We start from the raw sequence: 16,224 nt of genomic DNA, 5'->3' as shown, positions 1-16,224 counted from the left end.
TTACATGGTGGCAGTACTTTTTTTAAAGGTTTATTCTACATTTGCCTTTCCTCTCTGAAATGTATTTTCTCTATAACGTTTGTGACAAACTATATGTAACAAACCCAAATAAATGCATACAAAAATGAGCCAAAATGGCGGCCGGTGTAAGCCTTTTCACAGGTGAACCAGAGGTGTAACTCGTACAAGAGGCAAGCACGCTGTATTGCGTGTGTATGACATGCTGCCCGCCCCGGCCCCACAGCCAGTTAGACTCCCTTCTACAGAAGCACACACAGACGCAGTCTGCTCAAGAACGCCATCCAGGTCAGCTCTGGGACGGCTTAGTTCTGCACCACGGGACGCATGAGCCAACAGTGCAGTGTCAGACACTCACCACTAGGGGGGGGGGGTGTGTGACCTGGTCCACACTCGGGCGGACCGCAGTGTGAAACGGAGAACTTAGCGAGACAGGAAAAAAAATCCCGCACCCCGTCAAAGTCAAGTTTCCCTCAAACGTCTAGTCTCGCGCCCGAACCTGGGCGGCTTTCCGTCCCGCGTTAAGCGCCCTTTCCGCTTCGCGGCAAAAGCCGAGCTGAAGCGCGGCGGCAGCCAGGTTAAACAGGGCTCGAACCCGCCCGTTATCAGGAGAGATGAGAGCAGTCGGTTCGTCGAACAGCGCTCGGACGCGCGGCGCCGCTTTCTCTGAGTGTGAGGCTGCGCGTTGGGGCTTGGCACTGCCGAACCGCACGCGTGCGGCGACGCTGAGCCTGCGCGCTGGGGAGAAGGCAGAGTGGTGGGCGTGGCCTGCAGCCGGGCCTCTGGAAGCCATTAAGAGCTCTTTCCTGCTTTATTTCATACCCTCCGAAGCGCTGGGGCTTTTGTGGGCTGGAGTCACGAGCCACCCCCCCGCCCCCCGCATCACGCCCCAAACTGGCGGGAATCCACGAGATGTCATTTTACCTAGGCGTATACTGAGCAAAACGCATCGACCCCCCAGCACCTCCACCCCCACCCCCCCACCCCCCGCCGCCGTTCCAGCGCAGAATGAAGGGCGGCCGGGGCGCGGAGTCACCGCGCGCGTGAAGGCCTGATAGCCGCTAGCGCCGAAGCTAACGCTCAGCCTCTAGGGCAACATAGCTCAGGAGGTAAGACCGATTGTCTGGCAGTCGGAGGGTTGCCAGTTCAAACCCCGCCCTGGGCGTGTCGAAGTGTCCTTGAGTAAGACACCTAATCCTTAACTGCTCTGGCGAATGAGAGGCATCAATTGTAAAGCGCTATATAAAATGCAGTCCATGCCTCTGGGCGCACAGCAGCCTGACCGCACGCGCTCGTTAACGGGCGCCCCTCTGGTGACACTGCGGCGGCGCGGACGCGTGAGAGAGCGCACAGGGATGAAAGGACATCGTCCGTCCCTTTTCCCACACTGCAAAAACGTTCGGTGTAAATTCAACTCAGAGTACAGTGGCGTGAAAAAGTCTTCGCCTGGGCCCCATCCTGATTTCTTCCGTTTTTGCATATTTGTCGCACCGAACGGTTTCAAAATATAATAGTCGACAAAAGGAACCTGAGTAAACACGAAACACATTTATTGAGTTATTATTTCATTTATTTAATGAAAAAAGGAATCAAACACGAACATCACCCGCGTGAAAACGTTAAAGCAAACACTTCTTCGCGGCGCTACATATGAGTCCAACATGTACTCTGTCGGAGTTGATTCGACACCGAAAGCTTTACTCTGCAAACAAACCAAACGTTCCCAAGCCACTTGGGGCGTGGCCCGCCTGATTGGCAGGGGGAATCCCGGGCTGCGGTTGGCCAGCGAGAGGCTTGGGCCAGAGCTCTGCCAGTCAGGGAAGAGCCCAGGATCTTCGCTCTCCGCCCCGCCCCCCCCCCGACGAATAAAGCATCGACTGCTGTCCGGCCAACGCGAGCACCCGTAACCGCCACCGTGTCCAGCGCCCGGGGGCAACAGCAGCCCCCCGCGTTCACAGCAAGGCCAGAACAACGGCTAAACGGAACTGCATTTATATAGCGCTTTCATCCAAAGCGCTTTGCAACTGATGTCTCTCATTCACCAGAGCAGTTAGGGGTTCGGTGTCTTGGTCAGGGACACTTCGACACGCCCCAGGGCGGGTGATCGAACCGGCAACCCCCCGACTGCCAGACGACACGGCTCTTACCCCCTGAGCCATGTCGCCCCACACGGCTCACGTTGTCCCATAAACCGGCCTCCCGAAACTCCGTAGCCGTTTGCTAGAAGACGACTACCGGAATTGTCCCGGGTACCGTTTTCACGGGGAGAAAAAAATGCGAGGCTATTTTCAATAACTTTCTTCCGGGACCAGTGTAAACGTCTCCGGCTCTAACCTCAGCTGCTGACGGATGCACGCAGACAAATATGCATTCGCGAAGCACAATCAGCAGGGTGGAAGTGCTGGATGCTTCGCAGTTGGCACATAGAGATGTAAACTACGCAAAAATGAGCAAACTGCAGGACATATGAAACGCATATGCGTGGAAATATAGATCAGAAAAACGTGTGTGATACGTGTGCTGGCCCATGCCTCGATATGTCCACCAAAATGACCAGAAACGTACGTGTTAAAAAGCAACACGCAAATACTTTCAGAATACTTGGCGGCCTCCCTTCAATAGTGCATGTTAATAACTGCATGTTTATTGCTTCAACTCATAACCATGGAAACCCTCTAAAATGTCTTGCATATTAAATAGCACTCCATTATGAGCTGAAGGCAATAGACGTGGAATATAAGATATGCAATGATGATTGGAGCATAACCTCAGAATAGTGACAGTACATTTAGGAGGATTTTAGCGCTGAAAATCTCAGCGGTTTGCACGCCTTCCAACACAAACAGCTGCCTTATGATGATCTGAGCAAGCCGTACAGACAGTTTAATTACCGACACTTAGACTGTGAAACATTTTAAAGGCACAAAAATATTCCCAGCAATGATGACTAACTGAGCTGATTTACAAATGAACAATCAGTGTCCTACAGCCAAAACAAAGGCCCATAGTCTATGAGCCATGCACTACAGCGCAAAACTGTGCTATAGGGTTGCAGTGTAGGGTTTTAGTGCGCTATAGGGTTTCACTGTATTATAGGGTTACAGTGTTCTATAGGGTTACAGTGTTCTATAGGGTTACAGTGTGCTATAGGGTTTCACTGTGCTATAAGGGTTACAGTGTACTATAGGGTTACAGTGTTCTATAGGGTTACAGTGTGCTATAGGGTTACAGTGTGCTATAGGGTTACAGTGTTCTATAGGGTTACAGTGTTCTATAGGGTTACACTGTGCTATAGGGTTACAGTGTTCTATAGGGTTACAGTGTGCTATAGGGTTTCACTGTGCTATAGGGTTACAGTGCACTATAGGGTTTCACTGTGCTATAGGGTTACAGTGTGCTATAGGGTTTCACTGTGCTATAGGGTTACAGTGTGCTATAAGGTTACAGTGTTCTATAGGGTTACAGTGTTCTATAGGGTTACAGTGTTCTATAGGGTTACAGTGTTCTATAGGGTTACAGTGCGCTATAGGGTTACACTGTGCTATAGGGTTACAGTGTTCTATAGGGTTACAGTGTGCTATAGGGTTTCACTGTGCTATAGGGTTACAGTGCACTATAGGGTTTCACTGTGCTATAGGGTTACAGTGTGCTATAGGGTTTCACTGTGCTATAGGGTTACAGTGCACTATAGGGTTTCACTGTGCTATAGGGTTACAGTGCACTATAGGGTTTCACTGTGCTATAGGGTTACAGTGCGCTATAGGGTTACAGTGTGCTATAGGGTTACAGTGTTCTATGGGGTTACAGTGTTCTATATGGGTTTAGTGCGCTATAGGGTTTCACTGTGCTATAGGGTTAGTGTGCTATAGGGTTACAGTGTTCTATAGGGTTACAGTGTTCTATAGGGTTTCACTGTGCTATAGGGTTTCACTGTGCTATAGGGTTACAGTGTGCTATAGGGTCACACTGTGCTATAGGGTTACAGTGTTCTATAGGGTTACAGTGCGCTATAGGGTTTCACTGTGCTATAGGGTTACAGTACAGAGGTGCATTCGGCAGTGAGGACCGATTAAAGCAGAAGCTGATTTATATTTTTACATTAAAAACCTCAGCAGTCAGCACTGTTTGATAACATCAATACTCACACAGTTCTACTGGATTTGTTTTCATTTAATTTATTGAGTTTACTGATTGCATAAATCCCTGAGATGCAAAGGATTTATAGATCAATGTGCTGGTCATTTCAATGAACCATATTAGGAAATGCCTTTGATTTGCCATGGTAACGCCCCGGAAATGACATTGATTTGCCATGGTAACACCCCGGAAATGACATTGATTTGCCATGGTAAATAATTACAGATTAAAAGCCACCGGCACCCAGCGGTGTCAGACAGAGTTCAGACTACCTGGGGTCTCACTTTGGAGCTCATCACGAGAGTCCTCGGCGTAGAGTAGACAATACACAGAGGCGTACGCGAGTTCACGTCAGGGATAGAGTCCTTCTGAAACATCCGACATTTTAGACAGCCAATGTCTGCAGAAGGGCAGAATCCAGATGTTCCGGACCAGAGACCCGTCTCTGCTTCCCCCCCCCACCGCTCTTCGAACAGACCCGTCGCCTGCAGCGGTCCGTTAAATCAGACGCGGGACGCGTGGCGCGCCTCGCCCCCGGCCCGGGGCTGGGAGCAGTCAGAGGCGTCCCTATAGTTACACGGTGATGAGCACCTGGAAACTATGTCTCCATCATTTTTCAAGTACTACGTGTGAGGACTTCCAGGGGTCTTTGAGGAGCACAAAGACATCCCATTGCAGGCACACGAAAGGGCCTCCAGGTTGTTCTGCACTGAACGCACTTACAGCAGCCTTCAGGGGTTCTCATAACCGGTCTCTATGCCTGGACCATCGGTCAGAGCAGACAAACCTGAAACTAGCTGAACGTGTCTGTTTCTCGCAGTACTGGGCCACACTAGGGCCAGCTCCCTTAAGAATGAAGACCCTCTCAGCATGGCATTAAAAAGCTTATATAATAATTAAGTAATGTGAAAGGTCAAAGGTGGAGGAGTTGTCGGGCCCGGCAGTCCAGCCAGCGCTGATCCGTGACCCTGAATAAGACACGCTTTGGGAGCGACCCCCCTGAATCGGACGCGCCTCAAAAGCGGCCTCCCTCCCCGGCAGCGGTACTTCCGGCTTGGTCAGACGTTCCTGCGAACACGATTGGCTGTGTTCGAGGGTGGGAAGCCGGTGAGGGGTATGAGTCCTGATCGCTGCATTAGCGACTCCCACTGGTTGGTCTGTACGCCTGTTCAGCAGGGAGGGGATCTGGGAGAGATAACGTGAACATGTGGTAGTCTACGCCCTCCCCAGACCAACAGGATAGCGCATCGACCAGGACTGTGATACACACAGGGAATTGGTATAATGACTAAATTGGGGAGAAAATGGGAGAAAAATGGCAAAACAATTTTTTTAAAAGAGCGGCCTCCCTGAAACGGACGCACCTCGAGAGCGGCCTCCCTGAAACAAACGCGCTTCGGCTCCCATCAGGCAGTTCACCAGTAGGAAGTTCACCCGCGCACGCAGTTCACCAGCAGGAAGCCGGTCCTGCGTTTCCCCATCCTGTCACCTGCTAATTTCCACGCATTACTGAGTGTCGGTTAATACGCACATGATTACAGTGCTGAGAGGGACACAGCTGAAACTTGAACGGTGCTAGAGATCCAGGTGTCTGGCAGCGTGAGTGAATGGGGCATATTTACATATCGAAATGATGCCACATTGTCGGTAAAATACTTGCAGTTCAGCTGTCAGCCGAGTCAGTGGCTCTCAAACTCGGTCCTGAGGGAAACCCTGTGCACGATTCGTTTTGGTTACAACTGCAACTGCAATCCCAGATTTTTAAGAAGCTGTTCAAGTTTACTTAATTAGACCTTTCCATGTTTTAAAGGGATTATTTACCTTCTCATGAAATAGCAGTGCACGCCACGAAGACCAAAAGTCCCATATTCACATTGTGTTTTACTGCAAATGCTGAACCACTGACTGAGGCGAATCAACAGGCTCCTAACTGGTGAAAGTGTGGACACCTGGCCACTGAAACTAACCATTTGGAAGATAATGAATAATTCAATGACAGAGCCACTGATAACAAGCCAAACCTGCATTGACTTAATAAGACTAAAGAAAATTTTTTTTGAAGAAACAGCCTAAACACTTGTGGTCAACACCCTTAATTGAGCGAGAAATTGGTCGTAACAATAGCCAGAATGCATAGGCGTCCCCCAGGACCGAGTTTGAGAAGTTACAGACTGGCAGTAAAAAAAAAAGCCATGCCTACATAGCACTGGGGTTTAGTGCCTTCCAAGCAGCAGTATACTGTATTACGCTTCCTTCACAATATTACTGGGGCTGCACTGATCCAGCTAAAACCTTCTATCCGTGTCCCCTACAGCCAGGGGTACCTGAAGCTGCGCGCTCAAGAGCATCTTAAATTCTGCCAGCAGGTCACTCCTGAAAAACTGCAGGGCAGGGCTGCCCAACCCTGTTTCTGGATATCTACGGTCCTGTAGGTTTTCACTCCAACCCTAATGAAGCACACCTGACTCTACTAATTAGCAGCTCAGTGAGATCTCCAGCTGTTGAATGAGGTGTGGCTTTGTTAGGGTTGGAGTGAAAACCTACAGGACAGTAGATCTCCAGTGACAGTAGCAGTGAAAACCTACAGGACAGTAGATCTCCAGTGACAGGGCCGGAGTGAAAACCTACAGGACAGTAGATCTCCAGTGACAGGGCTGGAGTGAAAACCTACAGGACAGTAGATCTCCAGTGACAGGGCTGGAGTGAAAACCTACAGGACAGTAGATCTCCAGTGACAGGGCTGGAGTGAAAACCTACAGGACAGTAGATCTCCAGTGACAGTAGCAGTGAAAACCTACAGGACAGTAGATCTCCAGTGACAGTAGCAGTGAAAACCTACAGGACAATAGATCTCCAGTGACAGTAGCAGTGAAAACCTACAGGACGGTAGATCTCCAGTGACAGTAGCAGTGAAAACCTACAGGACAGTAGATCTCCAGTGACAGTAGCAGTGAAAACCTACAGGACAGTAGATCTCCAGTGACAGGGTTGGGCAGCCCCATGGCAGAGGCACGCTAAGATGCTTGACGTGTGCTTGAATGGGAGATATCAGAGGGTAACCAGATCGTATGAAATTGTAATGATGGCCAGTAGGGGGCAGGTTTCTCTCACCCGACTGCCCCAGGAGGTGCTTTTGGAGTGCTGTAGAACCTGCCATGAGTTCCCCAGCTTGTTTAAATTAAGTCCTAGGGCCTCCAAGTGCATGCTGGGTTTTGTTCCTGCTGATTTATTTGTAAATTAGTGGGTTTTTTTCCTTCTTTTTCTTCAAAATAAATAGCATTCCCAAATTATTTTACTTAAATTGGTTTAACATAATGCATGCATGCCTCATTTCAATTTGCTTTGTCTTTGAAATGTAAAATGATTTAGATTCAGGGAACAGGTGTTAACACCCATTTCAACAAAGGTCCGCGCTGATTTTTCCTGTCGCACTATATTTTAATCGATTAATAATGTAACATCTTTATTAAGAAATCGTCAGCATATGTTTGAGAAGTGATCTAACATGCATTCTTCATGACATACGTAAAAGAGGGTAAACAATTCATCATTAGACATTTAAAGTGTCTAACTATGAACAATGAACAGCTCATTGCAATTAAGGAGTGGAATTTGGACTGAAAGCAATGCGGTTGCTCAAGAAGTTTAAAATCCCCTGCTCTAACCAAAGAAAATGTACTCAAAAAATGTTATTTTAGGTAACTGAATACTTGATGCCCAAATAATGTTACATCAAACGGCCACTAGAGGGAGCTACAGATTTGCACCTGGAAACTATCCCTCCAGATGTCACGGTATTTCTTCTTTTTGTAGCCTTCCTCATATTCCTCATAAGGGGGAATCAGGGCTGCTAAAATACTGCCTGAAAACAGACACAATCTACAAATCGAGGCTAAGAAAGGACAGGACCACACAGCCTTCATTTCTAATCGGAGAAACGCACAGGTCTTCTTCAAATGTCTTGGAAGAGTCCTACATTAACCAGAAGAGGGCAGTCATGTTCCATTCGGATTTTGCTGAGCAGACCACAGACAATATAACTGTAAAGGAGCCTAACAATCCCTGAAAAGAAAATATTTATGCTGGGTTGTCTTGCTATTTCTCATGTCCATATCCCCATATTTAAATTCCTAATTTCCTATTTTTAAATGTATTATCATATCCCGATACCCTCAATAGCATTAAACCACGTCTCTGAAAAGTATATTGGCTCCTTTGTGTACTAACATTATTCTATTCATTTGACATGCAATAATTCAATTTAACTGCTGTTCTAGGTTGGACAGTCCATTTCTGACATTTGAATGTTGGAATGATGCTGAACATACAGTCAGGTCCATAAGTATTTGGACAGTGAAACAATTTATCATTTTGGCTGTGTACGCCACCACAATGGATTTGAAATGAAACAATCAAGATGTGATTTAAGTGTAGACTTTCAGCTTTAATTTAAGGTTTTTGTCAAAAATATTGTAGAACAATGTAGAAATTACAACCATTTTTATACATAGCGCCCCCCCCCCCCCCCCCCCCCCCCCCCCCCCAATTTTAGAGGCTCAAAAGTAATTGGACAAACTAACATAATCATAAATTAAAATGTCATTTTTAATACTTGGTTGCAAATCCATTGCAGTCAATGACTGCCTGAAGTCTTGAAACCATAGACATCACCAGACACTGGGTTTCTTCCCTGGTGATGCTCTGCCAGGCCTCTACTGCAGCTGTCTTCAGTTCCTGCTTGTTCTTGGGGCGTTTTGCCTTCAGTTTTGCCTTCAGCAAGTGAAATGTATGCTCAATTGGATTCAGGTCAGGTGATTGACTTGGCCATTGCAGAACATTCCACTTCTTTGCCTTAAAAAAGTCTTGTGTTGCTTTCGCGGTATTCTTCGGGTCATTGTCCATCTGCACTGTGAAGCGCCGTCCAATGAGTTTTAAAGCATTTGGCTGAATCTGAGCAGACAATATAGCCCTATACACTCCAGAATTCATCCTGCTGCTTTTGTCAGCAGTCACATCATCAGTAAATACAAGGGAACCATACATGCCCACGCCATAACACTACCTCCACCATGCTTCACAGATGAGGTGGTATGCTTTGGATAATGAGCAGTTCCTTCCCTTCTCCATACTCTTCTCTTCCCATCATTCTGGTACAAGTTGACCTTTGTCTCATCTGTCCATAGGATGTTGTTCCAGAACTGTACAGGCTTTTTTAGATGTTTCTTGGCAAACTCTAATCTGGTCTTCCTGTTTTTGAGGCTTACCAATGGTTTACATCTTGTGGTAAACCCTCTGGTGAAGTCTTCTCTTGATTGTTGACTTTGACACAGATACACCTGCCTCCTGGAGGGTGTTAGTGAAATGGCCAATTGTTGTGAAGGGGTTTTTCTTCATGAGGGAAAGTATTCTTCTGTCATCCACGGTTTTCCGTGGTCTTCCGGGCCTTTTGGTGTTCATGAGCTCACCAGTGCGTTCTTTCTTTGAATGTACCAGATAGTTCATTTGGCCACACCTAATGTTTTTGCGATCTCTCTGATGGGTTTTTTGTTTTTTTTCAGCCTAATGATGGCTTGCTTCACCGACAGTGACAGCTCTTTGGACTTCATATTTAGAGTTAACAGCAACAGATTCCAAATGCAAATGCCACACTTGAAATCAATTCTAGAACGTTTATCTGCTTACTTGTAAATTAAATAATGAGGGAATAACACACACCTGGCCATGGAACAGCTGAACAGCCAATTGTCCAATTTTGGTCCCTTAAAAAGGGGGGGACCACATATAAAAAGTGCTGTAATTCCTACACCATTCACCCAATTTGGATGTAAATACCTTCTAATTAAAGCTGAAGGTCTGCACCTTGAGCACATATTCATTTATTTAATATCAACTCCAATGTGCTGTGGTAAACAGCTAAAATAACAATAACTTTGTCAATGTCCAAATATTTATGGACCTGACTGTATGGACCATGGTGCGCAATGCGGACCATTTCTTATTGACACAGGCTGTAATGTTAACCTGCAATAGTAAAGAATGACCACTGCACAAACAATAGCTCCCCAAATAGGTTCTGAAGACCCACTTTGCTTTTTGTTAGCACCATCTATTGATCGGTGCATTTCAGTTCTGCTGTGTATTTTTATTTTATTTCCTTCCAATAACATAATTTAACACAGTTGCATGCTTGGCTTCTTGTCATTTGCTTTGCCTTTGAACTCTTCATTGTACACACATTGGTTAGTTTCAGTGGTCATCTGTCCACAAATTAAACCCAGCTGATTTCACCTGCTCAAATAAAAACGTAACCTCTTTCGACATAAATAATCTCTCATATGGTTCACTGCAGAAAATGAAGGCATTGTTTGCTCACTGATTAAAAGTCATGGATGTGAATACAGAGCATCATCACGTACTTAGATATTTCAGAAATAATATGGCCTTAATTTGCCCGACTAGCATGACATGTGACTTACTAAGAATAATAACAATTGGAATGAAAACCACCAGCATACACTGGAGTGCCCCATGAACGACTTTTGGGAAACACTGACTGATTGCATAACGTTTTCACACGAACTTCTAGTTTGCCCTGTAAAACACGAGTTCATTCCGTAACATTACCCTATAAGCGCCGCTATAAAATGTACCGAACAAGTGCATAGCTTGGTATTTATTTTTATGTAACCTTCATTTCCACGGGCTTGCCTCTCTGAGACAAAACATCTCTTTTTCAATACAAGATAGCAGCATCAGTAACAAAGTTAAAGTTGTTTCCTAACTCTTCTTATTATGGCAGGCCTATATGAACGCGGTCAATAGGCTTGACTTTTAAATTACATGTCCAATTTATTGTTAGTTTTATTTATTTATTTATTGTTAGTATTTATTTCAATATCATACAATCTGTCTTAACAGCTTAACAGCTATGCTATGAACTTACATGACTAAAAACTAAGTAGCTATAATGCTAACATTTCACATTGTTTGTTTACCTTCAGTTAGTAGCCTCGCCTATAAACATTGAAAAAGTCACACAAAACCAAAGGAAACAATTCATAAAATATTAACTTCAACTCGTATGTACGCGTCGTACCACTGTGTCTCAAAAAGAACACGTAAATCATTTCAGAGTATCCTTTCAATTTGTTTATTATTTGTCAAAATGTTCTTACCTTTCCCGAAGCACTTCACGGTTTCTTTTGATTATGCACAATTGTTGCTGATGTCGTGCACGTGCTGAAGTGAGGCTAAAAGCGTCCACTTAGATGCACCCACGAAGAGAGAGAGAGAGAGAAAAAAAATACCGCAATAACCATATACCAAAAAATTCACTAATGAAGTAGTGGTTTCTTTATACAATACAATACTTCGCCTTAAATGGCTGGGAACATAGTTTCACTGTAACTTACAACATTTAATTACATTTTTAAAGACAAAAGTTACTTTCTGCCATTCCTCTTTCTGGAAATTGTACCGCTTTCCGCCAACTGTTGTAATAATGTAAATCTATAGTAAATGAATTGACATATGAAACATTGAGTCAAATATTTACGTAATCTAGTGGAAATGTCAACCCACTGTACCTGTGTGTGTATGGGGCGCCGTTTAGGAAAAAAAAAATCTATATTGTGTGAAAATGTAATGGTTTCTTGGCATATATATATATATATATATATAGATTATATATATTGATCATTTTTCATTGACGGATCTGTCGGTTTGTCATTTCCGTTTATATTGGTTTGTCACTGATGCATTTATTACTTTGTTATTTATACATATCGGTTTGTAATTCGTGCGTTTATTGGTTTGCTTGTCATGCATACCAGTTTGCTTTACATGCATATTGGTTTCATACAGGCATGTATGGATTCAGAATCCACACATATATTGGTTTGTTGTTTACATATGTACAAATGTATTGGTTTGACAGTTGTGCTTGTATATTGGTTTGTTATTGACACATTTATTGGTTTGATTGTCACAAACATTGGTTCACATATATACTGGTTTGCTATGAGCATGTACTGGTTAGTCATTCAATCAATTCATGTTGATTTCGTATGTACGTAACACACACTGACTCAGAACAGATAAGAACCCACAAGCACGACACAGGAGCGATCAGGTGAGAATTCAAGGAGGTTTAATCCAAAAAACAGGCAGGGGTCAGAACCAGGAGACCAATCAGCGAAGGCAAACTTAACAGACAGGGAGCAGGCAGAGAATCAGAGTCCAGGTAATCAGGCAGGAGATCAGACAGGACAGTACAGAAATCAGGTAGTAAATGCTGGCAAGCTCAATGCAATGCAAAAGACAATCTGGCAAGGAACAGGTGGAAATGGACCGGTATATATACTGAGGGACTAATGAGGGAATGGGCTGCAGGTGGGGAAAACCAGGTGAAGGGAATGAGGTGATAGCATGGCATGTGGGAGTGGCAGAATCTGAAACGACAGGAGAGTCAGTGACATGGCATGAGGGAAAAAAAAAAAAACCCAGATGAAGAAACTAAGAGTTAGTAACCATGTAAACAAATGAGTAAACTGAATGAATGAATGAATGAATGAATACAGGGAGATCAGGAAGGATTCATGACAGAACCCCCCCCCCCAAGGACGTCCCCTGATGTCCCACAAGGCTGGTCTGGGTGGTCTCGGAGGACGTCCTGGATGAGGGACGGGTCCAGGGTGGCTCGTGCAGGGACCCACGATCCCTCCTCAGGACCGTATCCCTCCCAATCCACCAGATACTGGAAGCCCAATCCTCTGCGCCGAGACTTCAGTAGGTGACTGACTGTGTAGGGCAGGAGCCCCATCGATCCGGGTGGGCGGTGGGGGTCTGGAGGCAGGCTGAAGCGGGCTGTCCTTACATGGCTTGAGTGAAGGAGCGTGGAAGGTGGGGTGAATGGGGAGAGATCGGGGAAGGTGGGGTGGATGCGGAGAGATCAGGGAAGGTGGGGTGGATGGGGAGAGACCGGAGAAAGTGGGGTGGATGGGGAGAGACTGGAAAAGGTGGGGTGGATGGGGAGAGATTGGAGAAGGTGGGGTGGATGGGGAGAGACCGGAGAAGGTGGGGTCGATGGGGAGAGACTGGAAAAGGTGGGGTGGATGGGGAGAGATTGGAGAAGGTGGGGTGGATGCAGAGAGACCGGAGAAAGTGGGGTGGATGCGGGTGGGGTGGATGCGGAGAGATCGGGGAAGGTGGGGTGGATGGGGAGAGACCAGAGAAGGTGGGGTGGATGCAGAGAGACCGGGGAAGGTGGGGTGGATGGGGAGAGACCGGAGAAGGTGGGGTGGATGCAGAGAGACTGGAGAAGGTGGGGTGGATAGGGAGAGATTGGAGAAGGTGGGGTGGATGCGGACAGACCGGAGAAGGTGGGGTGGATGCGGAGAGACCAGAGAAGGTGGGGTGGATGCAGAGAGACCGGGGAAGGTGGGGTGGATGGGGAGAGACCGGGGAAGGTGGGGTGGATGGGGAGAGACTGGAGAAGGTGGGGTGGATGGGGAGAGATTGGAGAAGGTGGGGTGGATGCAGAGACCGGAGAAGGCGCAGGTGAACAGCTGCTGGGTTGACGATCTTGGATATGGGGAATGGGTCCTACAAAGCGTGGAGCCAGTTTTAGGGATTCAACCCGGAGGAGTAAGTCCCGCGTCGAGAGCCAGACCTTCTGTCCCAGAGTGTAGGCGGGGGCCCGGGCTGCGGCGACGGTTGGCTGACCTCTGATAGCGGTCAGCGGTGCGGAGTAGAGCGGCACGGGCCAGCCGCCAGGTGCGTCGACAATGACGGATGAAAGCTACTTTTTAAAATATTTGCAATTGAAAAACTGGATAACAGAAAACTTTGACCTTGGAAATAGAGCTTCAACTGAGATAGGGGAAATTATAAATAAAAGGGATAAAAAGAGACGATTATTAGGTGCTGTATATAATAACCTTACCAAAGGGGGCGCCATAGCTCAGGAGGTAAGACCAATCGGAGGGTTGCCAGTTCGATCCCCCGCCCTGGGGGTGTCGAAGTGTCCCTGAGCAAGACACCTAACCTCTAATTGCTCCCAACAAGCTGATTGGTACCTTGCATGGCAGCCTTTCATTGTTGGTGTGTGAGTGTGTGTGTGAATGGGTGAATGAGAGGCATCAATTGTAAAGCGCTTTGGATAAAAGCGCTATATAAATGCAGTCCATTTACCGTTTACCACAGCTGAGGGCAAAGAAGAATTGCTACAAAACACGTATAACAAATGGAATAAAGATTTTGGTATGGTAGATGCAAAAAAAAAAAAATGGAAGGAATGTTTACAACTCAATATAAAATTACCGCTAATGAAAATGTACATTTAATTCAGTATAAATTAATGACAAGGATATACTAGAATAGAGACAAACTTCATCAGCTCCTCTGATAGATGTTTAGAGTGTGGCACGCAGAGTGACTCCCTCATACATGCCTTTTGGTTTTGTGAGAAAATTAGAAAGACTTGGTAAATGGTAAATGGACTGCATTTATATAGCGCTTTTATCCAAAGCACTTTACAATTGATGCCTCTCATTCACCCATTCACCCACACACACACACACACACACACACACCAACAGTGAAAGGCTGCCATGCAAGGTACCAGTCAGCTCGTTGGGAGCAATTAGGGGTTAGGTGTCTTGCTCAGGGACACTTCGACATGCCCAGGGGAAGGGATCGAACCAGCAACCCTCCGACTGCCAGACAATCGGTCTTACCTCCTGAGCTATGTCACCCCCTTGGGAGAACATTGAAAGATGGATTTCAAGAACTTGTCATTATAAAGTTGCATTTTCACCAATTATCTGTCTCTTTCAAAATGTTGGGATTTGCCTGAATTTCGTTGTATGCAACAGTACAATGACAATAAAGAAATTCTATTCTATGAGATACCCAACTGGATGGCAAATTCCTTTTCCGTCATTAGTTTATAAGAACCTAATATTGCAAAACTGGAAAAATAAAGAAGCACCTACACTTCAAAAATGGAAAACATTAATGAAATATTACTTGAGTATTGAAAGGACAATGTCGGAGGGCAGTAACAAAGAGAAACAATTTCCAAGATGTGGAGCTCAATTTATGAAGCTCTGTAGATTGGAGCAGGAAAATCACCCAGCATCCGTACATTTTAAGGAACCCTGTGTTTCGTCTTTATTTTGTTCTGTTTTGTTGTGTGTGTGTCTGTGTGTGTGTGAGTGATAAGTGTGTCTATGTTTGTGTGGGTGGGGATGCAATATTACCTGTGACTGTATGCGACTGTATGGTACTTGTGGATGAGCAACTCAAACAGGGTCAAATCATGTAACTTGATTTCTTCAAGAAATTATGATTATGTATCATTTGTATTGTATTCAGACCCTTACTCACTCAATAAAAAATAAAAAAGCTATTTGCATCGTATTGGTTAGTCATTCATGCATATATTGGTTTTCTATTTGCATATCAATTGGTTTGATTGTCATTTACACTGGTTTGCTTTATATTTATATTGTTTTGCTTTTCGCATGTATTGGTTAGTCATTCACGCATATATTGGTTTTCTGTATCTATTTGTTTCATTGTGATGTATATTGGTTTGATACAGGCATGTATTCATTAGTCATTTTCGCATATGGTGGTTATTATAGCCAATATACATCGCAATCAAACCAATAGATAAATGGACTGCATTTATATAGCACTTTTATCCAAAGCGCTTTACAATTGAAAAATAGATGTGTAAATACCAAACCAATATATAAACAACAATTTCAAACCAATATTTGCGTGAATGACTAACCAATATGTGTGTCTATCAAACCAATGTCTATGTGAAATAAACCAATATAGATGACAATCAAACCAATACATGTGTACATACAGTGTACATACAAAATCAATATGTGCGTGAATGACTAACCAGTGCTTATAGCAAACCAATATATATGTGAAGCAAACCAATGTTCGTGACAATCAAACCAATAAATGCGTCAATAACAAACCGATATGCAAGCATAACTGTCAAACCCAGGGCCGCCAACACGGGGGGAACACGGGGTCAGTTGTCCT

The sequence above is a fragment of the Anguilla anguilla genome, chromosome 19, assembly GCF_013347855.1.
Source record: "Anguilla anguilla isolate fAngAng1 chromosome 19, fAngAng1.pri, whole genome shotgun sequence".
Taxonomy (NCBI): Eukaryota; Metazoa; Chordata; class Actinopteri; order Anguilliformes; family Anguillidae; genus Anguilla; species Anguilla anguilla.
This window is presented reverse-complemented; position numbering follows the sequence as displayed.